We start from the raw sequence: 27,343 nt of genomic DNA, 5'->3' as shown, positions 1-27,343 counted from the left end.
ATATTCCAACTTACATGAAAATTTCAATATTTGCATATTGACATTATATATATATATATATATATATATATATATATATATATATATATATCCAAAAATGTCATTGTACTACCTGTACAAAACCTATTTTTTAAATATTTAATTTCTCTTCTCAGACAAGCCAGAAATACTTAAGTGAACAACGCAGCACATTCTGTGTCTGAGATGAAACTACTGTAAGCTTTTCTGTTCGGTCTGAGCTTCAGAAGTTGCTCTGTCAGAAGGAGAAGGCAGACTTTGCTCCTGGAGTTCAAACTGCAGCAGCCTCTGCTCTCTTCAGTGATACTTTGTTTGCTGTTCTGCAGCAGTATTGACTTGATAAAAACTACAGTGTTTGAAGCTTTAGGAATAATATTGGGTTTAACTTTTTTTTCTTTTTACTTTTTTCTCTTTGAAAATAAAATATATATAACCACTTCAGCAGCATTTATGGACACCACACATTACAGTTCTTTTTCTATATATTTCACCACTAACTTTTTCTTTTACTCTTTAGAGATTCTAACTTTTTTTTCTTTATTAACATAAACTAATAAATTAGATACTATTTTTTAACCTAATTTCCAAATGAAATAATTTAAAGTGAAAATAGGAAAAATATGAAAGTATATAAAGAAAATGGCAGATGTATAATACAATATATCTGCTGTTCAGTTGATTGGAGGGTTGTCGGTTTGAGCCCTGACTCCGGCTTTCAGTGTTGTTGTGTCCTTGGGCAAGACACTTAACCTGCATAGCCTACTGATGGTGGTCAGAGGGCCCGGTGGCGCCAGTGTAGGGCAGCCTCACTTGTCAGTGAGGCCCAGGGCAGTTGTGGCAGCTGTTTGCCATCATCACTGTGTGCGTGAATGGGTGAATGATGAATGTAGTGTGAAGCGCTTTAGTCAAGTCTCCTGACTTGAAAAAGCGCTTTATAAGTACAGGCCATTTACCATTTACAAGCTTTTCTTTTGGTAGAATACTTCCTGGAATATGCAGGTTTTCATGTTATCACTATGAATTTAATACAGTTTTTTATATACTATAATGCCAAATTACAACATATCATCTCAAGGCGCTGTTAAAATGAGAAGGTTTTGTCCCCTTGGAAGAAAAGGCCGTTGCGCCTCGGGGGCCTTCTCACCGGTTCTTTTCCTGGGATCAAGTTATTTACTACTCTTAACTCAAACTGGGTAAAACCATATAAAAAGGACTATAAAAACAGGAGTAAAAAAGTAACAGAGTTTATTCCAGATCAGGTCGTTACAGGACAGAGAAATGCTTGGAGCTTGCACAGCTGTGGTCTCAAAAATCACGTCCGCGAGCGTCCAGCATAGTTTGAGCCATCAAAGCGTCATCACCTGCTTCTTATAGCTCATGGGTCTATGTGTTGCATCATGTTGATGTTGAGCTGGCCGTATCAGAAACTGACACGCCATCCATGTCCTGAACTTCATGCATCTTGCTTCTATACTTCAGGGTTACAGATAGCTCTCCTCTATCAGACCGGCTCCAAGATGTGCCCATGTCCTGTGTATTTTTTAAAGACACGAAGGCTGTCCTGATTAGATGACCTCCGTACACACAGTGACATCCACAATGTGAAGGAAGGCCTTCTACCCTGTCTAATCTGGCTAACAAAATAACAATGCACATGATGCATAAAAGAATAAACCTAACAGCGCTTTACAGAGACAATCATTCATTCAGTTCATAATGTCAGTTTTCTATATAAAGAAAACCAGCTGACTTGCAGAATTTAAGATAAGATAGGACTTTATTGATCTCGCAATGGAAAAATTCACATGTTACATAAGCTCTAGTAAACAACAAAAGGTGCAAAAAGAAGGGAAAACTTGCATAAAATAAATAAGTGTGTAAAGTCAGACAAAAAAGGAAAAAGAAAAATCTATTTATATATACATACAGTAAATAGATAAAAAGAGAAAGAATACAAATTTAAGGAATCTTATATACAATTAAAAGATCTTATATACATTGAGGTAAAATTTGGATATGTGCAAATACAGTATATTGGTATGAATTGCTTTTATATTCTATTATAGTGAAACAAAGCATTGTGACAAAGTGTAAAAAAGTGCAAGGTGACTCTAGTTGCAGGTTTTAGTAAATAAATACAGGCTTTTTTTTGCACAGGGTTTTTCACAGTAGTTATTATACAAGAATCTTTTACAGTGGTATTGTAGAGTCTGATGGCAGCAGGGATGAACGACCTGCTGTGGCACTCCTTCTTACACAGGGAGTGTTTAAGTCTGTCACTAAAGGAGCTGCTCAGCTGCTCTACAGCCTGGTGCAGACGGTGAAAGGCGTTGTCCATGATGCATGTGAGATTGGCCAACACCCTCATCTCAGCCACCTGTTCCTCTAGAGTTCAGAACACAGCCCAGGACAGAAGTGGCCCTCTTGACCAGCTTATTCATTCACTTCCTGTCCTACTATGTGCTGCCAAGGACCCAGCAGACGACATAGTAGAGGAAAGCCAAGGTTACCACATGTTCATAAAGAGTCTTACTCCAGCGGCTCTGGCCCTACTTCTACAGGGCATCAAGGTTACGAGTAGTATTGCGCCGATGCCATTTTTTGGCCCTGATACCGATACCCGATACCTGGCTGTGCAGTATCGGCCGATACCGATACCATAATAATGTAAAATTATTGCCATCATGGCTTTATCAAGCTGCTGCCTACCTTTGTGAAGCAGGAAAAAATCTAATACAAAGTGAATCCAGTAGAACTTTTTATTGCCTACCAGGAGTGGGTGACAATAGTTGAAGAAACTTATGGCTCTCAAAATGGTATCGGTGCCCTATTTGTTGGTACTCGCCGATACCGATACCACCATTTTAGGGCAGTATCGGGGCACCGTCCGATATTGGTATCGGTGCAACACTAGTTACGAGTCCAGTCCAGCTTATTGTTGAGGTAAACACCCTGTTATTTGAAAATCTCTACAGGCTCTGTGTCCTGCCCCTGAATGTAAGGTGGGGTCTTCTCCTGAAGTTAAGCACCATGTCCTTGGTCTGACTGGTGTTTAGACACAGGTAATTGTTCTCACACCGGTTCACAAATTCCATGATGACCCACTGGTTGCCATGATCTTGGCGCTGATGACTAGCTTAATTACTTATTTCAATCCCCTGACTAATTCTCCCCAGTTTCTAGTTACTGCTCATCTGATCCACCTGTTCCTGCCTCTATTTAAGCTGCTTGTTTCCAGTCATCAGTACCAGATTATTCTCTCGAGCCCATAGGTCGAGTGTGTCCATCGTTACCTTAGTGTTTCCAATGTCCTGTTCTGCCTCTCAACCACTTAGCCTGTCTGTTCCCCTCTGATCTGTTTTTACCTGCCTGCTTCCAGTTGTCAGGTAAGATTAATCTTAAGCTAGAAGTGAGAGAGATTCAGCGTTACCTTACTGTTTGGGATTATCTGATCCTGACCTATTCTTCCTCTCATCCACTGAGCCTGGCTGTTCTCGTCTGAACGTTCTGCCTGAATTATTTGTGGACTCCTGGCTCCCTGAAGCAGCCTGTTCCTGTTCTCTTTGGTTTTCCCTAAACGGGCTCCGGACTTCCTGACCCCTGAGCCTTCCTGTTCTGATTTGTTTCCCTGACCTGTTTGCCTGACCTGTTTTTGGACTCCTGCTGGATTCTACCTGATTAATGAACTTGGAGCCGTTTCCTGTGTTGAACCTGGATTTCCCTCTAGAACCTCTTCGGACTTCTGATCTCCTGGTTCTGTATGTTGAGCATGTCACTTTGGATTTTCCTGCCCTCCTTTGTCTACCTGGATCTTGTCTGCTTCTTGTTCTCCTTCCTCTGTGGCTGCAGCGTCTGTGACACTCTGGGCGGCGCCCGCTGCATCTTGTTATCAACCCACCAGTTGGATCCTACCTCGTTCTTTCCAGAAATAGGATTAAACACTAAAATATAGGCTCAATTCTATGATCTATAGTGGAAGTTGTTGATGGTAGCAGCCCAGCTGATATTTCCCCCCAGTATGGTGTCTCAGCCAAACAGGAACAGACCAGATCAAACTAATATGATGAGAAAAAGCATAGAGAGAATAAAGTTAGGGTTTAAACTAACAAATACTGACAGAATGGGACAATACAGCAGAATGATGAAAACTGGTCCCTATGTTCTCCAGCAGGCTAAACCTATAGCTTAGCCTGCTGGAAAACATAAGAAATTAATTTATAAGAAATTAATCTATATTTGATAAATAAAATTAAGAGTTCCATACCTCATTAGCCAAGCCATTGTAGTTCATAGTTTCTTCAGTTTATCTGTTTTGGACCACTTGGGTCTGCTTAGGCTCTCTAGAATGTCTGCACACATTTGAGACCACACTGGCTGTGCATATTTACACCATAATACTAAAAATTGCTGTGCCAAACAAAGACAAAAATAAATAAAAGCATGCCAGGTCATTAACAGTACAGTCTAAACAACAATATAGCTTCTTTAAAAGAAAAAAGTGAAGTAAAATGTTCTGCTCTGTTAGTTAAAATCATAGATCTCAAGAGGAGAATACAAAAAAAAATGCTTTGATATATTCTTATGAGAAATCCCTTTATCTGTATGAAAAGGCGATTGTACACCACCTCATAGGTGGCTTTGTCTGGGAAAGAAAGAATTAAGAATACATTTTATAGCTCCACATAAGTAACCTTTAGGTTCCAGGAAAATTACCTCCAACTTCAGAGAAAACAACTTCTTTATAAAGACTTCCAAGAAATTACTTAATGAATATGATCAAAAAAACACTAGCCTTGATTTCATGAAATGCATCTTTAATGATGAATACAATAAAAAACAAAAAAGCTCATGTTGTCTTTTATCTTTGTATATAAATCCCAAACTTAGTGCCAACAGTGCCTTTGAGCTGCCCTGTTGACATTACAGATATTACCCCAGCTATAAAAAAAAGACTTTTTGCCTACTCTGTGCTTTTTCTGTTGTGCAGCTCTCCCTAGACTAAGATTTCATCAACACATCATTTTGACAAACATGTCCTGTCCTAAACCTCTGATATAAATGTACCGTGAAAATGTAAATCTATAGTTTCCAAGTAATATGTGCTCATGAAGAGCTTTCTGATGGCTTACAGCCACTATCAGCACATATTAATCACATCTAACGACTTCAGATACAGCACTAAACAGTTTGCCCTGCAGGATTTCCCTACCACTGTAGCTGCCGCTCAATATGATGCCCAAGGCACGACTGTGCCGTTCATGATGAGAAGTGTTTATGTATGTGTGTGCTTGCATTGGAGAGAGAAAATAAGAAGGGTGCTGATGGAGGGATTGGAAGGAATGTGTGAGAGAGGGAGAGCTGCCTGATCTCAAGCGGCAAATTAGGGCCTCTCTGAAATCGATAACAGGGGAGCCATGCACAGATTTCATTAGTTGGAGAACGTGTGCAGCTAAAGGGATGCAAAGGGATATTGACATTTGAGATTGATTGATCTCTTCTCAAAAAATGTACACAATGGGTTGGGATGTGTGAGTTTGTTTTTGGTTTGTTTGTTTTCTGAGTACACATTCGGTTTTAAATAATGGTTTGTTGTGACCTTTCTCTTATAAAAAAGCTGAAAACAACTTTTTTTTTTACAGATCAGATTGAATTTAATATCACATCTATCTAAAATGAAGCCTTTCGCTAAAATGATACTTACACCCATGCCCGCCCCTGTTCTTCACCACCAACCACAAAATGTGTCTTCAATGGGATCCAAAAAAATCTATGAACAAAAGTGACATTCAAGGCTTTTACACCTCAGGCAAGTCCAACTTTTCACCAGGGTTGCATCATATAATGCTTCACATGCACCATTTAATGAAATGTTCCTGCATCCATGCAGCAAAAATGTAATTTCTAAACACATTTAAGCCAAATTAGATGTCCAAATGACTGGTGTAAAACAAAAAGAAAGTCAGACAACAAGGTTTGGGTATTTGGGAAAATTTTTAAGGGATGGGCATTTTCGTTATTATCAAAACTTCTGCTAAATGAAAAACGTCTTTTTATGTCTTTTAATGGTGATTTATAAAGCTTTACTAGAGTGAGTCTAGATTAGATTAGATGCTGTTAGATGGGCATCTAATATAACATCCATCCATCCATCCATCCATCCATCCATCCATCCATCCATCCATCCATTCATTCATCCATCCCTATTTCCATGTATTTTCCACTCTCAATGGTAAGAGATGGGTGATAACTAGTTACTCAGTTACATTTACTTGACAACTGCACTATACTTTCTTATTATTAGTGGTGTAATGTTTTTATGAAGTATCACTACTCTTATTTAGGTCAAATTCTTGGCTTCTCCACTTGCCTGTGTAAATTCTCAGTCATTTGGGTCATGACAAACCCAAAACACTCTTAAATTGGAAGGCAACCCAACTTTTGTTCAGGATGTTTCAACACTAACCGAGGAGTCCTTGATAGTTATCTCAGTTCGCACCAAACTGTAGTTGGAGCATTGATGTATAAAGGCAAAATTATTTCAAGTATTTAGGGAAAGAAATGACGTAAGCGCAGTCATCGTGATTCAAAAGCCCTATCACATAACCGGGGCGCCGTATTAGGGGGAAAAGTTAGGAAGATTCTAAGGGCCCTTGATTGAGGTGGGGCCCAAACGACAACAAAGCTTGGGTATTTGGGAACATTTGTAAGGGATGGGCAATTTCGTTATTATCAAAACTTCTGCTAAATGAAAAACATCTTTTTACCTCTTTTAATGGTGATTTATAAAGCTTTACTATAGTGAGTCTACATTAGATTAGATGCTGTTAGATGGGCATCTAATATAACTTCCATCCATCCATCCATCCATCCATCCATCCATCCATCCATCCATCCATCCATCCATCCATCCATCCATCCCTATTTCCATGTATTTTCCACTCTCAATGGTAAGAGATGGGTGATAACTAGTTACTCAGTTACATTTACTTCACAATAAAAATGTACTTTGAGGAGTAGCTTTACTGCACTATACTTTCTGATTATTAGTGGTGTAATGTTTTTATGAAGTATCACTACTTTTAATTGAGTCAAATTCTTGGCTTCTCCACTTGCCTGTGTAAATTCTCAGTCATCTGGGTCATGACAAACCCAAAACACAAACCCAAAACACAACAATTGGAAGGCAACCCAACTTTTGTTCAGGATGTTTCAACACTAATCGAGGAGTCTTTAATAGTTCTCTCAGTTGGCACCAAACTGTAGTTGGAGCATTGATGTATAAAGGCAAAATTATTGCAAGTATTGAGGGAAAGAAATGGCGTAAGCACAGTCATCATGATTCAAAAGCCCTATCACATAACCGGGTCGCCGTATTAGGGGGAAAAGTTAGGAAGATTCTAAGGGCCCTTGATTGAGGTGGGGTGCAAACGAAGAAGAAAAGATATGTCCCAATGTTGAAAACTAAATAATTTGGAACCTTTACTTGAAAAATTAGTGGAAACCCTTTCACTACAACAATTGCAGGAGTAAATAAAATAGAAAAAGGCATTTTAGGAAGAAAAAAAAGAGCTGTACTTCGCCTTTAGTCAAGTTTGTTGGAAGTTAGGAAGGTTATTGGTATTCTAGGTAGATAATAAACCCAAACAAATTTCAAAAGGTTCCCACAAATGGATGGAAGCAAAGACATGGAGAACAAGCTGGAGTCCTTAAGTGGCCGGGAAATGATGCTAAATCTAAATTTTATTCAACTTTTTGAGGGAGTTCTTAGAACACATTGGGAGACAAAATTTAAATGAAAAGCGGGACTTGCATGTTTTAATCAAATACCATTTAACAGCTAATCTACTGTAGTTCAATAAGTAGGAGGACATCCATCCATCCATACACACACACACACACACACACACACACACACACACACACACACACACACACACACACACACACACACACACACACACACACATGTTGTGTCAGAATATCCTTGTGGGGACCTTCCATTGACTTCCATTCATTTCCCACTAATTTATATGGCCTAACCGTGACCCTTGCCCTAACCCTAACCATTACCGACACATACCTATCCCTAAACCTAACCTAAACTCAATTCACACCTTAGTCCTAAACCTAACCCCCACCCCAAGAAGAGAAACTTTCCTTATGGGGACCAGTTGTTGGTCCCCACAAGTACCTATGAGTCCCCAAAATGTAGCATATTCCTAGGAAATTGTCCCCACCAGGTATTAAAGACATGGCCACACCTCACACACACATCCATCCATCCATCCATCCATCCATCCATCCATCCATCCATCCATCCATCCATCCATCCATCCATCCATCCATCCATCCATCCATCCATCCATCCATCCAAATAAGCAACCTTTAGGTTTCTAGGAAAATTACCTCCAACTTCAAAGAAAACAACTTGCAAATCAAAGACTTCTTTGTAAAAACTTCCAAGAAATTACTTAATGAATATGATAAAAAAAACACTAGCCTTGATTTCATGAAATGCAATCTTTCATGATAAATACAATAAAAAACAAAAAACTCATGTTGTCTTTTATCTTTGTATATAAATCCCAAACTTAGTGCCAAAAGTGCACTAAATCTTATTCAACACTTCGAGGGAGTTCTTAGAACATATTGGGAGACAAAATGTAAATGAAAAGCGGGACTTGCATGTGTTAATCAATCCATCCATCCAGTTTTTGCCTATTTCCAGGTAGAACTTTGAAAACTACATCATTTGGAACCTTTAAGTTAAAAGTGAAAGTAAAACTTGTCACTACAATTGCAGGAGTAAACATACATTTATCCAGTATTGTGGTCATGTGCTTAGGATAGCCCCTTATTCTTTATCCTTTTAAAGCTTCTATTGTATGAAGGACTAACTCTGCCGTATTTAAAAATAAATACAGAAATAAATAAATGCTCAATAAATGTATAAGCATACAATTAATTGCCAACAAAAAAGTGAGACATAAATGTATATAACTCTTAATTAGCTTCTTTATTTATTTGCCTTTGTAATATTTACCTTATTTATTTTTCTGTCCTTTATAATCTTCAACTTTATTTTTTAATTACTTATATTTTTAAGTATTTATTTATGTGCATGTTATAATATTTTTGTCTGTTTTATTCTTCCTTTGTATTTTTTTACCTTAGTTATTTCTTCGCCGCTGTTTATTTCTCTCTGCCCTTTTTACATTTCTCTCTGCCCTTTTTACATTTCTCTATGCATTTCTGCCTCATTATGCAAATGAGGAGGGGGTGTGTCCTAGAGAGTCAACTTCTGCTCATTGGTTGGCTTGGCAGCCCATCTTCTTAACTCACAGAGCTCAGAGTACTAAGTTAAATGTTCTCTTTTCTGTTGCTGTTGTTCAATAAAAGTACGTTTTAAGATCATTTGAGGCGAGAACCTTATACTTTTAAGCATCACCATATGGCCCATTCACAGATTTAATGTGTAATTTAAAAGAAAATGTGACGAACTTGAGAGGACCGCGGCAACCAGCGGAGCTCCGAAGCTGACGGCAGCCAGGTCTATAGCCAGGCTATGATGGCGATTTTTTGTTGTATTTGGCAAAGTTTGGCAAAGTCCCTACTCAAGTTCTAATGACTTCAGACTCGACATCAGACTCTCCTCCTGTAGATTCGACCGATGTAGTAAAATGCTAACCAACACGCTTCACACACGGCTATGCCGAGAGAGGGCCGCTGCAGATGGGCTGTGGTTAGACCTGGCTGCCGTCAGCTTCGGAGCTCCGCTGGTGCCGCGGTCCTCTCAAGTTCGTCACATTTTCTTTTAAATTACGCATTAAATCTGTGAATGGGCCATATGGTGATGCTTAAAAGTATAAGGTTCTCGCCTCAAATGATCTTAAAACATACTTTTATTGAACAACAGCAACAGAAAAGAGAACATTTAACTTAGTACTCTGAGCTCTGTGAGTTAAGAAGATGGACCGCCAAGCCAACCAATGAGCAGAAGTTGACTCTCTAGGACACACCCCCTCCTCATTTGCATAATGAGACAGAAATGCATAGAGAAATGTAAAAAGGGCAGAGAGAAATAAACAGCGGCGAAGAAATAACTAAGGTAAAAAAATACAAAGGAAGAATAAAACAGACAAAAATATTATAACATGCACATAAATAAATACTTAAAAATATAAGTAATTAAAAAATAAAGTTGAAGATTATAAAGGACAGAAAAATAAATAAGGTAAATATTACAAAGGCAAATAAATAAAGAAGCTAATTAAGAGTTATATACATTTATGTCTCACTTTTTTGTTATTTCTGTATTTATTTTATGGCAGAGTTGGTCCTTCATACTATTGCAAAGTTTTCGTGTTGCACAATTCAATACTGTGAGCTTCACAATGCAATAATAATGTAATTTTCTCTAGTTCGTCTTACATCACTTTATTTTTCATATGCGCGCCAGCATAGATCCATCCTACCTGGCCATGTGTCAAAGCAATGTGCTGTTTCTACCATCTTAATTTTTCATTACTGCTCTGATTTCCTGCAGCAATCTGATAAATGTGACATTGTGATAGTCTTAAATGATTAATTGTGCTTGAGTATGTGCTGTAGAATTTCCATTCATTATGATGCGTCACATTTTATATGCCTCACATTTAATCATTTTCCATATGCATATTAAGGGCTACAGGGTTACCTGTGTAGTGGGAGTTAGTCACTTGATGTAAGTGTCTGCTTTTGCACAATCACACTGCCCTCAGCCATGCTGGCCTGGAATCTATTCCCTGATAGGATAGATCCAGCTTTCACATGCTGGAGAACAGAGATAGCCGACAGAGAGCTAAAAGGCACCAGGTAACCCTAAAGGACCACATGAGTCACCGGAAAGGCATGTTTTCACAATAGAAAAGGATGCAGTGAGCTGCCATATGTGGTCACAAAAAATATTTATTTCATTACTTGTTAGCTAATTTGAAACAATACATTTTGCTTTAACGTATGTTTATAAATGATAATATCTAAAAGAAAAGGATAGAGATTAATTTCTACCTCATCTGGAGTCAATATTAATAAATCAGACATCATGTGGAGAATATCTCAGCACTGCATAGAAATAGAAAAAAAATTGTTATTTTTGGAACGTTGGTGGAAAGTTGGACTTTGTTTGTTTCACAAACTGTATTTTTTTCTTGATTAACCCTTTAAAGCCCGATCCAAGAATAAAACAAAGCAGAAAATTACTTTTTTTTGGTTTGAAGTCCTTATTTGGCCCTTTAACAAAATATGTAAAAAGAAAAAACAAAAATACATTTTTGATATTAATAATTCATTACTATGCGATAAGTCAAGATTATTTTTTGTGTAGTCTTCTGCCCTCTGTTATCAGGTATATCTGATTGTGTACAATAGGATTTTGAGCAAAGTTTTTACCATTAAATTATGCAAAAGGTGTCAGACGCAAAACATTTCAGAAACCGTATGTATCAAATATGATACATTTGGCATTACAGGGTTAAATGAGCTTAGAGAGTCAAACTTTATGAGTACTAGGTTAGTTTAAAATTGGATCGGACCTTTAGACTAAGATACCATCCATCCATCTCCCCCTATTCCATCTGTTTCTCGTTGGGCCCAGTGCACCCTGGGTACACCCTGGACAGAGCGCCAGTCTGTCGCACGGCAACACAGAGACATACAAAGACATACAACCATGCACGCAAATACTCACACCCGGGGAAAATTTAGAGATGTTTTTTGAATGTGGGAGGAATTCCGGAGTACCTGGAAAGAACCCACACATGCACGAGGAGAACATGCAATCTCCATGCAGAAAGACCCCGGGTCTGAATTTGAACCCAGAACCTTCTTGCTGCGAGGCAACAGTGGTACAAACTGCGGCACCATGCAGCCCTGAAAAACAAACCAGGTGTGTTATTTACTGGAAATCTTGCATTGTGCAAAACAGCTAGTAGGCAAAGGTCCAATGAGACAATTAATAAGACAGTTATAAAAAAAAAGCAAGAACAAGTAACCCCTTCCCTTTTTACACTGAATTTAGACGCCGAATTTAAGACAGTGAAATAGAACCAGTTGTATCTCAGGAGGCTGAAAATATTGAATTTGAATTTTAAAAAGGTTAAATTTTTTTATATGCAGATTTTTTTAACACTGAAAAATTAAACTGAAAAATAAGTATTGAAAATGTAATCACTTTGAAATAGTAATGTGAATTTTTAGCTTGAAAAGAAAATCACAAATGAAATTTCAAGTGTGTAGAAATAATGACAATGAATTTTGTTTAGGTCAAAAATGTGTTCTGAATATATTTTAACACTGAAACAGTAAGTACAAACATACAACATTTAAATTTCAGTAGCATTTTTAATTCAAATCCCAGCGACACAGATTTACTTCCATATATATTGTTATGTAGAAAATTATGTCATCCCTGGAACTGTCCAGAAAATGAAACATTTTCCCATAAAATTATTGCAAAGGAAGAATTTCCTGAAAAAAATCTCTAAAATTAAGTTTTTTGTGATGTGTTTATTTCCTTCTTTTTTGGGGGGACATCAAAACGCGGAAGGAAAAAATAAAACTGTCGAATTTGAAATATTTTCACTCAAAACCTGAGCACCTTTTATCAAAAATATTTTTTTTCTATTAACAATTGCACATTAATTTCTGCACATTTTAATTTCTTCTCAGAGAACTGCTGGTTTTTTTATACTGTACAGTCCATTTTTCCATTTTTGTTTTATTTATATTCTTAAGTCTTACGTATAATTGTTATGTTTTCTGTTGACTTGTTTTCTTCTACTGTCACATTCAAATTTCCCCACTGGTGGAAAAGAAAATCATTTCTTATTTAATCTAAAAAAAAAAGAAAACTCTAGAAATGGGCTGGACAAAATTAATTAAATTTATTTATGTAGTAAATAGCTTTGTTTCAAGCTCTAAGCACAAACAACCTGGATGGGCAAAATAAAAATCCCACCTGAAACCAGATAAGGAGAGAAGCTGACCCCATCTTTGCAGTGTTTGTCTGTGTCTGACACACTAAGCCTGGAGAAAAAAGTGAACAGTAGAAAAATGTCAACAATGTCAAGGTTACGAGTCCATTTCCACAAATCCTAATGTTCCTTTGTCCATATTGAGCAACCAAATCAAGATGTTTACAACCCATGGCACCGCGGCTAATCTCCCTGAGTGGACAGAGGAGGAAAACTGATTAAAGGTTGCATTGCAGCATCATCCAGATGGTGGATAAGCAGTGCCAATCAAGTTCCTAAGAAATTCAAGCTGTCGTGCAAGCTCAGGGTTCATCAGTGTCAGCTGGACCTGTCGGTCGACTTTCGAATTAAATGAAACGCAATGGCAGGAGACCAGGAGGACCACAATGCTGACACAGAGACATAAAAAGCTAGACTGCAGACTGGGAAAAAAACATGTGACTAAACCTAAATCTATCTCGCAAATAACATATAGATATTACAAAATGTTAACATTTATAATATATGATATATGTGCTTAAAAGAAAAAATATATGTGCGCTTGAATTTCAATGGCTTTTCCTATTTTTACAAAACAAAAAGAGAAAAGAAAGAGAAAGAAAAATATCTGTTGAAATTAGAAAAAATTCGAAAAAGAAAAGAGGAGGGAGAGGATCCTTTAGTTAAATAACAAAGACTGAAGACTATGAAGAAATAAAAGGAAAGGCCACTAAATATTCTAAAGTTTATTAGAAAAAGAATATACTCTGACTTTAGAAAAGGTGTCACTGAGCCGCTGGGTTCTAGAGGGATAATCTATAAAGAGAAGACTGAGTCGTGTTATTTACAATAGAAGAAGGCATTTGCTGAAAAAAGAGCCGTACTTCGCCTTTAGTCAAGTCTGCTGGAAGTTAGGAAGGTTTTTGGTATTCTAGGTAAAGAATTACCCCAAACAAATTCCAAAAGGTTCCCACAAATGGATGGAAGCAAAGAAAGAGATGGAGTCCTTAAATGGTCCAAATGATGCAGAGTCTAAATCTTATTGAACACTTTAAGGGATTTCTTAGAACATATCAGGAGAAATCAGCCTTCAAAATGAGAGTTTCTAAAAAAAATTTAACCGAAAAACGGGGCTTGCATGTGTTAATCAAAGACCGTTTAACACTTAATCTACAGTAGTTCAATAAGTAGGAGGACATCAGCAGCATCTTAGCTGCTAATGTCTATATCTGTTAACAGAGTGGATGTAGGTTTCTCAACAGCTAAAACCCACACAGACAATGAAACTGCTCGGCTAATATACACTCACCGGCCACTTTATTAGGTACACCTGTCCAACTGCTCGTTAACACTTAATTTCTAAGCAGCCAATCACATGGCAGCAACTCAGTGCATTTAGGCATGTAGACATGGTCAAGACAATCTCCTGCAGTTCAAAGCGAGCATCAGTATGGGGAAGAAAGGTGATTTGAGTGACTTTGAACGTGGCATGGTTGTTGGTGCCAGAAGGGCTGGTCTGAGTATTTCAGAAACTGCTGATCTACTGGGATTTTCACGCACAACCATCTCTAGGGTTTACAGAGAATGGTCCAAAAAAGAAAAAACATCCAGTGAGCGGCAGTTCTGTGGGCGGAAATGCCTTGTTGATGCCAGAGGTCAGAGGAGAATGGCCAGACTGGTTCCAGCTGATAGAAGGGCAACAGTGACTCAAATAACCACCCGTTACAACCAAGGTGGGCAGAAGAGCATCTCTGAACGCACAGTACGTGGAACTTTGAGGCAGATGGGCTACAGCAGCAGAAGACCACACCGGGTGCCACTCCTTTCAGCTAAGAACAGGAAACTGAGGCTACAATTTGCACAAGCTCATGGAAATTGGACAATAGAAGATTGGAAAAACTTTGCCTGGTCTGATGAGTCTCGATTCCTGCTGCGACATTCGGATGGTAGGGTCAGAATTTGGCGTCTACAACATGAAAGCATGGATCCATCCTGCCTTGTATCAACGGTTCAGGCTGGTGGTGGTGGTGTCATGGTGTGGGGAATATTTTCTTGGCACTCTTTGGGCCCCTTGGTACCAATTGAGCATCGTTGCAACGCCACAGCCTACCTGAGTATTGTTGCTGACCATGTCCATCCCTTTATGACCACAATGTACCCAACTTCTGATGGCTACTTTCAGCAGGATAATGCGCCATGTCATAAAGCTGGAATCATCTCAGACTGGTTTCTTGAACATGACAATGAGTTCACTGTACTCAAATGGCCTCCACAGTCACCAGATCTCAATCCAATAGAGCATCTTTGGGATGTGGTGAAACGGGAGATTCGCATCATGGATGTGCAGCCGACAAATCTGCGGCAACTGTGTGATGCCATCATGTCAATATGGACCAAACTCCCTGAGGAATGCTTCCAGCACCTTGTTGAATCTATGCCACCAAGAATTGAGGCAGTTCTGAAGGCAAAAGGGGGTCCAACCCGTTAATAGCATGGGGTACCTAATAAAGTGGCCGGTGAGTGTATTATCAACTGTGACATTTCTAAAGAAGTGTTAAATTTTTCATACAGCTTGGAATTTACTCCCATAAAGCAAGGTTACCTGTACACCATATTAATTCTTAATCATATACGTACATTACTCTAGTAGGTTCATATATTATTATTATTATTACATTAAACCATCGCAGTCTAATAAAACTGAAACGTTCTAGGATCATTAAACAAACACATATTGTGATTATATTGTACATTAAAATACTTACTTTTTCACAAAATTCTGCAACATGAACAAAGACATGAAAAAAAAGCTATTTTAATAATAATGTAGGCATAAAAATCTTGTTCAAAAGCTATTTAGAAAAGCTCTCCAGCTGTTTGAGCAGATTACAAAAATTTGTATTTCCTCACTTATAAAATGACAAGAGAATGGTCTGGCAGCCCAGGAGTTATTACAAGTAGATTCTTTCATTTCTATTTTTTATGTTGTCCTAAAAATCAATAAAACAGATGCAATTTGAATCCAGATTGTCAATTACTTAAGGTTGTATAAGAAATTTGTGTATAAACAAGCAATTTTGCCAAAACAAGATAGCATCCTCGTTAAGAAAAAGTGGGTTTCTTGTCAAATTAATCTACTGAATTACAGGACAACAAACAAAACAAAAGTGTAAGAAGACATAAACTTTTTTTAGAATACCAAAATTCAGTTAACAATGGATGACAGTTGGTGGATCTGGCTCAGAAAAGCAAACGCTGTTGCCTGGTCGGCTGCAGTCTGCTGGGCCAAATACCCAGAGAGACAGAAACAGCAAACAACTATAGAGGGCAGTCAAAAGTCATCTGCTCTCCTGAGGGAGGTTAACCTTGACATAAACAATTTCATCTTTATTTTCTTACAGTTGCAAAAACATTTGTTAACAATTTCCAGCTGGAAAAGAAAGTTTTTATTTATTACTTTTATTTTTTTTTTGTATTTTGGAAAACTTGCTCACTTTTCATACTTGCTGACAAACAACAGAATTCTCTATCACAAACTGTGATTCAAAAGATATGCAGGAGGGAAATATCAGTACATTTTTGTAAATGGCATTCCCAAAAGTAATACATAGATGAAAAATTGTGGCAAAATTAACATTTGGTTCCTTCTGTTTGACTGAGGAAAGAGCAAATCATTGAAAGTCACTCAAAAAAAAAAGTACAAATAAAAGTGCAATCTACTGGACTTTGTTGCTAAGTTTAAAGACGTCCAGTGGGTTGTTGTTTTATACCTTTTTGGAATGACTATGACTGAGAGTCTTTATCAAAATATAACTCAGGATTAGTGACTGAAATAATGTTTGGGCGTCCTGCTCTTCTTCCCAAGTATGAGTTGTCCTCCTTGGAGCTCCAGAGCTCCTTGAGATACAAGCAGTCACAAGAGGAAATGTTTTGACACTGCTGATGCTAAAATTGTAATGGATTAGGATGGACCCAAAGACAACTACCAGACTTTAACAGTCTTTATTAAAGAGAAGGGTGGCATGGGCTCCCGGGAAGTGCGGTTCACGTTCAGCGACTGGCAGCTCCTGGCCACGGGAAGAATCGGTTGGGCACAGTCTGTTATCAGGAAAGGACGTGTCCGTGCTGGGGTAATCCAGGGTTCTTAATCCAGGTTCGGTCCGGGTCTTGACGAAGGGGGGGGGGGTCCGTTAATCCAGCTCAGGTATCCAAGGGAGAATCCAGGGGAGGTTCCAAGTCCAGATCCAGTTCCACAATCCAAAAAGGACAGACAGTTTAAGGCGCAGGAAATTTCCAACCAAGCTGCATCAGAACTCTGTATTTCCAACCATCTCGCACTATCAGAGGTAAACCATCAACCTCCCCACACAGAACCCAGACCATCTTCCCTCCACGGCCTGCTCAAAGTATTCTGAAACACCACCATTTACGGAACCTCCTCACACTCCTGATGGAACAAGAACTCTCTGTTTCACATTGTTTTGTCAATAAATCCTTTTTCCAAATTTTAACTGAGTTGATTCTGCATCTTTTTTCTGTTTTAATTGGTTGTATTGGGATTTTTATACAGCAGTGACCAATTGTCTAAAAAGAGCAGAACCTACCCCTCTTTTGGTTAACAACCTGAATAGACAGTGGTTAATGATTAATAACTGGTTAATTTCTAAACCACATTATTGACTTTTACTAACGGTGAAGACATCTTGGATTTAAACAACCAGTTCTACACATCCAGCCACAAAGGTAAGCAGTTAGTAACACCTGGTAATTGAGAAATTGTCAGTTATAATCATTAAACTAAAGATAATCACTCGGTTTTATCCTTGATTTGAACGACATAACATCTAAATATAACTCCCCGTTCTAGTTTATATTATATTTATAATCTGCTGGTAAAATTGCACAACATATATTGATCTGTAAAATAAGATAATACTTTTTCAAGGACAAGCTCAAAATGTTTGTTAAAATTTAGAATATTAAACAGAAGCAATTTAAAACCAAAATATCTCCTTCCACTACTGAAGTTTTGAAAAATGTTGACGTCTTTGGATTCAATGTCTTACTGCTTTGATTTAGAGTTGTTTTTTTTTTTTTTTTTTTTCTTTTGGGTTTTTTTGTACCTCTAAAGTAGGAGAACTGAGAGAAATAACCAGTTGTGACATAATAACAGCAAGGAGAGACTGGAGTGTTGGGCTTTGTTGGTGTGGAGCTACCTGGAAACTCAGCCTGAATCTCAACAACCAGCTTCCAATTCAAGAAGGAGGAAATTTTTTCTCAGCGGGGTATCAGTCCCGTTTCCTCACGTTTTCCTTTGTGCGCAGGTCAATTACAGCTTTATTACATGAAAATGCAGATTTACCCACGGAATGTGGGTGCAGAAATGACTGATGATGGGGGAAGATTGCAGAGTCTCTCATTCCTTAGACACTGTGTGCGCTGCTTATACAGTAGACATGTTGCAAATGAGGAGTTCACGGTCATAAACAAAGGCAGGATTTCACTAATCTAATGTGGACTTCCTCTGAAACCAAGCCATAACCTCAAATAACATTAGTGTGGATTGAGGTTGACACTTTGAAGCATCAGCACCTTTGCTTGGTTTGGGAAAAGGTGTTGTTTTTGGCACCCTGTGCAAAAGAATTGATGTTGCAGTTTGAAACAAAAGGTTAGGAGTCTGGGTTTTTTTTAGTTAGTTTTTAAAGTATTTGCTAAATGGGCTCCCTAAATTGACCAGTGTATCATCTATGGAGAATATAGGACTTATACATTTACTGTTGCATTCCCTCTGTCATGGAAGTCCTAAAAAACCCATCCAAAGATTATGTTGCAGCTGTGAGAAAAACAAACACCAGAAAGGTCATGGCCATGAGCTCATAATGGTTTTTCCAGCAGTAGAGTGTGTTTAATGTCAAGCTTGTCTGCTGGTAGATTTAATTAGTCTTGAAGGAATAACAACACATTACCATGTTTCTGTTTACAAAATGTGAAGGCAATGTCCTAAATACTGACATTAACGTGTTGAAAACAAGTCTGGATTATGAAAATGACTCCACGTGTAAGGAGTTCTTATGCCACAGAAGTTTTTGCAGGGAAAAGATTGCAGGATTGTTTAGGTGTTCTCACTTATTCCTTCATTACACATGTTTTCCCTGTTTGGAAATGTAAGGAAGTCCCCCTGAAGCACTTGACTGGGAGTATGTTGCATGAAGACAGAAATAATGCCACTGAGTCCATCCTACAGGCAATCCAAAGTTTCCAGTTCATTTAAGGCAAGTCTTTAACAGAAAGGCCTGTATTGGCTCTGCTCAGAGCTAACTCGTTTGAAATGGCTCACTGGTTACTCATAATATTTTATTACATGAAAAAGGGATTATACTGTTTTTCTAATGACTTAGTCAGGTAAAAACTGTTGTAAGTTGTTTTAACTCTCATAATGGCCTCAACCTCATCAACATAGGCTACTGTATACCACAGCGGTTGGCACAGCAAAAATGCAAAGGTGAAGAAAAAGTAGAAAAAGATGACCAAGACACCTTTAATCTCCTTTAATCTGCACCTTAACGTAGTGGAGGGATTTTAGTGCACGTATGATCCCAGAGGCTGTGTTGTTGGGGCGTTTAAAGCTCCTGGTTGTCATGGTCCTGGCACTGGTGGCTTGATTGCTTATTCCACCCACCTGTTTAGCTCTTCCTGTTCTCTCATCATTTCTTATCCCTTCCACCTGATTCCAGCCCCTATATATACTGTTTGGTTTCAAGCTTTCAGTGCCAGATTATTCTAGCTGTTTTGGTGAGAGTAACTCTAGCGTTTAAACTACTTTTCGGATTATTCTGTTGGTACCTGTTTCTGTCTTGTGGATCCCGAGTTTTGCTTTGCCCCTGTCTGCTCAATTAGTCTGATCAGCTCTGGACTGTGTATTGGATGCAACTGGCTTACCGAACCTGGACTGTTTTCCTGACCACGGCTTGGACTCCCTCATCGGTACCTCATCGGCTCTCAGATCTCCTGGTAAACGAACTTGGTTCTGTTTCGACTTCGGCTTGGATCTCCCTTTCTGGCAACACCTTGTCCTCAGCGCCGTTTGGCTTCAGCGCCGCTCTCCTCACTGCGCTTCGGGGGCCGCGCCCGCCTGCGGCGGAGGACCGTCTCCTTCGCGGATTCCTCCCCTCCTTCTGGGATGGGACTGAACTTTGAACCAGAGGATCCGTGTAATCCGCCCCTGCTGATGCGCCGTTTCACGCTGCTTGTTTAATAAAGTCTGTTAAACTCTTCCACCTCTGTCTGTTGAATATTGGGTCCGAGGTTTAGAGCAGGGGTGTCAAACTGGTTCCAGAAAGGGCCGTGTGGCTGCAGGTTTTCTTTCCAACCCAGCAATAGCACACCAGACTCCAGTCATCCCATCAAGTGAGTCCAGTCTTAACATGGTGACTTGATGAGATGAATGGAGTCTGGTGTGCTATTGCTGGGTTGGAAAGAAAACCTGCAGCCACACGGCCCTTTCTGGTACCAGTTTGACACCCCTGGTTTAGAGCTTCTTGACACTGGTAGGGTCTCCCAAGGCAACCAGGCTCTGGTTGACGGCTCAGATAAAGAGAGGTTAAAAAACCTTTCATGAAGACTAAAAAAAAAATCGAGGCAGGAGACTTTGCTTAATACCATGGAAACAGGATCCCACATTGGAGTCATTTCTGGGGTTGGGGTTCGTCTTGAAAGTGAACATCTGGTAGTATGGTACCTCCTTGCAGGACCTGGTGGGTCCCAGCCTGAAGGAGTAATGCATGGCCATCCACCAGTGGGCACACCACCTGCACATGGAACCATGAGGAACAGTTGCAAAAAGGATTGGGCAGCATTCAAAGGCAGAGGCCTGTCATGATTTAATTAAGGTCTTACCCAAAATGCAGAAGTCCAAACAGAGAGACACAGATGAAAAGTTTGACGGGTTTTATTGAGGATATTAAGCTCGGTGAAGAGTTTTTCTTGAACTCTGCTCAGCCGGAACTGGAAGGCGAGGGGAAGACAGACTGTTAGTTCAGGCTCAGTGGGAAATTTGATTCGTTGATCTTGAAGGAGAGGATCTGATTGTTGACTCATGTTTCCAGAGAAGTGAAGGATCCTTGACTCCAATCTGTGTGTTGGTTTTCCAGTGTCTGATTCGGCGGAGGGTGGAACAGGGTTTACCCAGAACTCAGACGGTGTAGGTGAACGGAGACTCTGATTGCCACTCAGATATCCTGCTGTACTTGAACGGGTCACGGTGAAGAGAGTAATTTCAAAGTCCTCAAAAAGGAGACTGGATCCAAACCTCCTGTTTGAATCCCTGACTCAGTTTAAGACTCAGTTGATCCCTCCTGGGAGAGGAGGTCCGAAAAGGTCCAGTTTGCAGGATGACTTCCCAAAACTGGCAAACACTCAGCAGGTGTGTGAGGAGGCGAACCGGAACAGGCGCCTCCTGTTGGTGAAAGGGAGACAAACACAAAAACAAACACGCAGACTGGAGCCCTGACAAGGCCTCAGCGGTGCAAAAATTATTTATATTTTGGAGGATTGTTGTTTGAGTATAAATAGTAGACAAAATAAAAATAATAATTTACAACACAAAATAAATTAACTTTAAATAAAACTACTTGATCAACTTAAAGTACTTGTTATGATATCGTTGTATCAATAATTAGCTATTGAATGCAAACAATGCATCCACACACATTATGTGAATGTGGGGGAGTCTGATTAGATAGGTTTAGAATATGGGGACATGTCCCCCCCACAAACAACAATTGCAACGCCCATGCATTCATGTTTCAGGGTATTTACTGAACTGAGCTCTAAACTGGATCCCTAATTTGAAGTCCTTTAGGTTTAAAACATGTGTGTCTTTCATTTGCCTTGAAACAAATCATCAGTTCCCAGAAGCACAATTTACAGTATCAATAACTGTTACGGCTCAGAATGAGAGTGGTTGACGGCAACTAAATACCATCAAGGAATCAATTCTTGTTGTAAATTGATAATTCTCAGTTAATATAACCAAAGTAGTGAGCACAAAAGAAAGTGTAATAAGGTCTCTCTGCCAGAACATTGTAAAAAGGCTCAGTGTATGAAGAGGTATTTTACTCTTACGAATGTCAAGTAAAAGTGCCCTGGTGTGACTTTCTCAGATCAGCATGGGTTTTGCTTTTAGAAAGTTAATATTGGTTGTCAGAGCAACAGGGTTATTCCTAACATTAAAAAAAGCTTTTTATTCTTCATAGACTTCGAAATATTTTTTCACCAAGCCCTTTTCTGTCTAATTGTGTCAATTTTCTGCAGTAATAAGCTTATGAAATGTGCATCAACACAGAAATTTAAAACATCATTAAATGCATTCATCATCACCATCCTACCCTTGAATCTAAATAGGTTAATTGTAATATATTCCTAAAGTCTGCAGTGTTTTTCTTACATCCATTCCCACTGGAGTGAGGTCAGTCACTGGGGTCAACTTTTGTTGCTTTGCAGCTAAAAATTCAGACTTATAAGGAAATTTGAACCACTATTAGAGCATAGATCTATGGTCGAAAATAAACAGATTCAACCATTTTAGAGGCAAGAAGGAAACTCCTGTCATGTTTATAACAGAAATGACTGGGTGGAAAATAGACGTTCTCCACAGATATATGAATAGTAAACATGAAGATCAACCTTTTGTACTTATATTGGATTCAGCAAACAACATCGGAACCCAGTTTTGTACACAATGATTCTAGAAGATGGGCTTTAGTCTCTTGCAGTGGCGGCTGGTGAAGTTTCCAGGGGGTCTATAAATTCAAAATATCAAAAACCAATCAAATTTATACTAAGTTATCACACAATTATGAATGCCAATAACAAAAAACATTATAAAAACACTTTATAAAACAAAACATATTTTCATCTGGTTTGGAGCAAATTAACTAATCGATGCAAAACATAATGTCATCATACGTTGAGGTTATGCTTGACATAGATCAGTAATGGCCAGAAGTTTTAATGTAAGTGTTGCAATTGGGTATATTGTACTCAGATTATCATGTCAGTTCATATACATCATGGTACCTTCCATCCAGAGAGCTCAAGAGAGAAGAACAATTCTGATGCTGCATTGAGGCTTTTTATCAGGCCACTGTACTGTACCAGTGTACCACTCTACCAGAGAAGTCACAAGTATTAATGTTTATCACTCAAGTACAGTCAGTACAAGTCGTCCTGTTTAAAAACAATTTTGACAAGTTGAAGTAGCAACTTAAGCTTTTAGCTCTAGTATAAGTAAACATTTTTAAACCACTTAAAGTATGAAAGTAGAAGCAATGCAGGAAGAAAAGTAAAGGACGGAAGCTTTACTGCACGAGCTTATTAAAGGAGGATTTTTCTACAATTATGGAGGATAATTTTCTTAGTTTTGTACCTAATGGTAACAGCATTGAATTTAACTTTGTAATATCATGAAAAACTATGTATTTAGTTTTGTTGTGAAGAAAAAGTTCAAGTAAAGAAGGTTTCGGTTAAAAGTAAAGGTACTTATTTAACTAAACCATTCTGTTCATAGAAACTAGGTTACTTTTCCGTTATTCTCCCCTTTGTTGGTAGAGAAAACGTGATAACACTGACTTGATCAATTTTGTTTATATTAGAATTTCACATATGATAGGTCATGCATAAGCAGTTACATATAAATAATACTCAAATTGTAACAGAACTTTAAAAATTCTATCAACATGTGAATTTCACATAAAAAAATGAGAATGCATTGAACCTCTGACTCATCGTCTAAAACATTTTCCTGCTCTCTGTCTTTTACTATAATTAAATCATAATTAGTAAGTAAAAGTAAAAAATAATCTACTTAGATACAGTAACTAAGTACCAATACTTGATTACTTGACACGCCTGTTATTTTTTGCTCTTTTTAGGGTGAAAAAGCTTCTCAGGGTTCGTACACCTTTTCCAAAGTCAAAATCAAGCATTTTAAAACTTTTTCCAGCACCTTACGGAACCAGTTTTGCGCGGATGACTGCCGGGGGTTCGAACTGAATACATAAAACTAAATCCTATCTTAATTTGTCAGAGCACACGAGGCAGATATTTATTTTCTATTATCAGTTTTAAATAACTAATTACCTTTCAACATATAGTTCACCGATGATGAAGACGACAACCATGTTTTTTTGCCCCAACACGTCTCCTCGGATGATCAAAAAAAATTACTCCTCTGCCATGGCGTAGTAATATAACCAACCAGAGGGTGTCGCAATTCAGTATTATCAGCCGTAGAGTTATCAATGCTGTTTTAAGGTCTGGGCCTGGCAATTAATTAAAACTTCGGGTTTTTGGGGGGCTTTTTTTGGAACGTTGGCGAGGCGGTACCGTGAGTTTGGCGAGGCGGCCGCCTCGCCAAGATAGTGCTGCGGGAAACACTGCAATACTAACATTACACTATCACACCGTACTCTCAGTCACTCAGTAACCTAGCCTGTGAATTCCTAGCTAGCTAGCGTAAACAAATAGGCGCTAACGTTAACGTTTACTAGGCTACTTCAGTTGGCTTACTTAAAGAGTCTATGACTTACTCTTCATGTGACTCGACAGCGCAGACTCGCCCATTCTGAAAAGCTGCACATCTTTTTTGCAGGCTTTACAAGAGGCAACTCGTGGGGTTTGTCCCCGTTTAATCCATAATTTGTATTTTTCATCTTCCAGCCAACGTTCATTGAAACGACAACATCCCGGCATGGTGCAGTAGTGGTTTCATGGGGGCGGAGTCACACATGGAAACAGACTGGCAGATCGCAGTCACACATAAGCCAGCAGGTTTCATTTTCGGGCTCTACAACATTTTATTTCTCCATTTAATAAACACACGATTCAGTTAGATAGGCATTTGTTGCAAAAGAAATAGTTACAATTTCAAGCATTTCATCCAAAATATAAGCACTTTTCAAACCTTGAAAACACAACGTCAAAATTCAAGCATTTTCAAGGATTTCCAGCACCCTTACAAACCCTGGCTTCTCCAAGATGATCAGTGGAAACGTTTTTCTCCACAATTCAATGTCGTGGTTTGTGGCAAAGGCTGTGCATACTGATGGAGATCGGATTTCCTCCTTTTTTGTCTGCTATTAATTTGCCACAAAAAAAACAACAAAGGTTTTCATGCTATAATGGAGTAATGTGTGTAGAATATCAAGAAAGGAAATTTATTTACTAGCATTTGGAATAAAGCTGTGGAAGAACTATACATGGAAGACGTATCAGGAGTATAAATAGCATTTTTGGTGTTACTTTATCTGGTAAAAGGAAAAAACAAAAGATGGATTATGTTGTTTATGCTTTTTAAATATATCTTACACTGTTTAATCATTTAAACTTTACATCTTTGTCAGTTGTTTTCAGGAAGAGAGAAATGTGGATTATCCCTTTATATTGACTTTTTAAATGTTTGCCTATGAGAAGTAGTAGGTGGTAGAATAATTAGCATTTTACGAATAAAAGTTTGCACTTTCTCTAATTATTATTTTACAAATAGAAAACTGCACTTTTATAAGTTTCAAAATTCCCAAACTGAGACTTCTTAAAGGAATAGTACACCCAAAACATGATTAGCCTTCATTTTCTACTCACCCCCATGCTGAACAACACTCTGGAGTACTTTTTTGATATCTCAAATGCATCTGGAGATCTGGGAGGCTTCTTGCTGTCTGCTGACATTCAAATAATGGAGGTCTATGGCGCCCGAGGCAGAAAGGTCCATAAAAGTCCACAAAAAAACTGCTCGTCCAATGTATTCCAAGTGTCCTGAGTGGGTAGCGTCCATAATTTACTCGAAACGAAGTCATTTAGAATGTTTTTAGAGCCTAAACAGTAGTGTATAGGATTTCCTAAAAGCGTGTTCATGAGTCTACGGAAACCGCGGCAGACCAAACCAGATGAAAGTGCGCATTCAGCTCGGCAAAGAACTCATGCTCTTCCTCAACACTGAAGTCCTCAGACATTTTTCTTTCGTTGTTTCTTTCTTTGCACAGGTAAACAGCACATTTCTTCTTCTACGCTTGCATTATCGGCAGAGCAGATGCTGAATGCGCACTTTCATCTGGTTTGGTCTGCCGCGGTTTCCGTAGAGTCGTGAACTCGCAGGCTCGCGCTTTTAGGAAATCCTATACACTACTGTTTATGCTCTAAAAACATTCTAAATGACTTCGTTTCGAGTAAATTCTGGACGTTACCCACTCAGGACACTTGGAATACATTGGACGAGCAGTATGGAGGAATATTGACACGTTTTTTGTGGACTTTTATTGACCTTTCTGCCTCGGGGGCCATAGACCTCCATTATTTGAATGTCAGCAGACAGCAAGAAGCCTCCCAGATCTCCAGATGCATTTGAGATATCAAAAAAGTACTCCAGAGTGTTGTTCAGCATGGGGGTGAGTAGAAAATGAAGGCTAATCATATTTTGGGTGTACTATTCCTTTAATACTTTCAGTCTCTATTTAGTTTAATCCAATGTACTTAGGAGCTTCTTGTTGCTCCCTCCCTATTGTCCCTAGGGCAGATGCCTGGTGTAACGCGGTTGTTTACGCAGCACATGCACCAACCACCCCTATGGCAGCTGCAGTGGTACACCAGAATAGATGGACGATGGGGAAAGAAAGCCCACCCTCCTCCTCTTGCACAAGGTTAATCTAGTCCTCGGCTGCAACTAGGGCGTCGCCCTAATGAAGCCCCAACAGGCCAATACTTAATAGTAAGAGTTAGGAGTAAATTAACCTTGAATACGTCGCACATATTTCTTCTATTTTTATGTACTATATGCGTCTCTTTTCCACCATCAAGGACAAGTGTTCGTTTAGCAAGAGGAGGTCAGAAGAAAACATTCCCTTGATGGCTGCAAATTTCTCCTCCACAACTTTGTTCCTCACAGAAACTGCAAAGAGAGCAAAGGATTGGTCTCTGTTTCCTCCTCATTGTTTGTCGGAGGCAGATAAAATGCTACAAGCTGCTCCCCCTCCCATTAACTGCTTTTTTCTTTCTTCCCGCGGCTGATCAATGCTCTTAATGATGGTAATCAATCAGGAAAATGAAAGATTTACTCTCCAATATTAATTTTGCTCAGCATCGATTGAGGAGAGAAGAGTATTACTGCCATTAATGTCTTTTGAGGTGCTGTATTGAGTTGCTTGCCTCTGAAAACAAGTCGTTCATCTTTCATTTCAACAGTTTTATTACACCTTTGAAGATAATTAGAAACAGATAACAGTCACTTGAGGTGATATTTACAAAACTCTTTGATAGTCTTGCTTTAATTCTTCTTGGAT

The sequence above is a fragment of the Cyprinodon tularosa genome, unplaced genomic scaffold (assembly GCF_016077235.1).
Source record: "Cyprinodon tularosa strain WSP-4 unplaced genomic scaffold, ASM1607723v1 ctg252, whole genome shotgun sequence".
Taxonomy (NCBI): domain Eukaryota; kingdom Metazoa; phylum Chordata; class Actinopteri; order Cyprinodontiformes; family Cyprinodontidae; genus Cyprinodon; species Cyprinodon tularosa.
This window is presented reverse-complemented; position numbering follows the sequence as displayed.